The sequence below is a fragment of the Trichechus manatus genome, unplaced genomic scaffold, assembly GCF_000243295.1.
Source record: "Trichechus manatus latirostris isolate Lorelei unplaced genomic scaffold, TriManLat1.0 scaffold00133, whole genome shotgun sequence".
Taxonomy (NCBI): domain Eukaryota; kingdom Metazoa; phylum Chordata; class Mammalia; order Sirenia; family Trichechidae; genus Trichechus; species Trichechus manatus.
In genome coordinates this window covers 165,179-166,387 of record NW_004444069.1, presented here as the reverse complement: position 1 = coordinate 166,387, position 1,209 = coordinate 165,179, and positions in this window count along the sequence as shown.

Here is a 1,209-nt window from a genome sequence, read left to right as displayed (position 1 = left end):
GCACTGGGAAGGACAACCAACCTTTACTCAACACAAGACAAAGACGGCCTGTGCTGGACTCTGCACCTTTGTTTTCTGGACTCTTCCTGCTTCCTGGGGCTAACATTGTTTCCCATTTTAGGGATAAGAAAACTGAGTCTCAGAGAGACTGAGGCCTACCTGGGTCTAGCATTGCCAGATCAACTACGAAACATCCAGTTAAATGTGAATTCCAGATAACCAACAAATAAATTTTTAGCATAAGTATATCCCAAATATTGCATGGGCTATTTTGTTGTTGTTAGTTGCTGTCATGTCAGCCTCGACTCTTGGTGAACTTACATATAACAGAATGAAGCTTTGCTGGGTCCTGCACCATCCTCACACTTGTTGGTATGTTTGAGCTCATTGTTCCAGATACTGTGCCAATCTATTTCATAGAGGGTTTCCCTTGTTTTTGCTGACATTCTACCAAACATGATGTCCTTTTCTAGTGATTGGTGTTCTCTGCTGATGTGTCCAAAGTAATCAAGATGAAATCTCACCATCCTCACTTCTAAGGAGAATTCTGGTTGTATTTATTCTAAGACTGATTTGTTCGTTCTTCTGGGAGTCCATGGTATATTTGATATTATTCGTGAACACCATAATTCAAATGTGTTAATTCTTCTTTGGTCTTCCTTTTTCATGGTCCAGCTTTCACATGCATATGGGGCAATTGGAAAGATCATGGCTCGGGTCAGGTGCACCTTAGCCATCAAAGTGCATGGGAAATACTTACACTAAAAAAAAAAAAAAAGTGTTTATCTGAAATTCAAATTTGACAGGGTGTCCTATATTTGTGTTTGCTAAATCTGGCTGCCCTACTTGCTTGCACAGCTACTAATAAATGAGGGTGCAGAAATCAGAGCCCAGATCTGACTCTGGAGACTGGGTCTGTCCCCCTACCTGGTTTGCAGCCTGGTTTGTGACAGGGACATGTTGTCATCTCTCCTCCTGCTTCTCTCTACCTGCAGCTGAGACTTTCAGGAGCAGCACCAGGCAGCCTGAAGTACAAACCAAATGTTTGTGTGTGAATAGGATGAGACAGCCGGTTCTTGCTATTGGGGGCAGAGAATGGCATTCCTACAAATGTAGGCATTTGCCTTCCTACAGGCCTGTCTTGGTGACCACCCCACCCCCCACCCCCACTGGCTCCCCACAGAGACAGCCCCCTCCTTCCTGGAACTG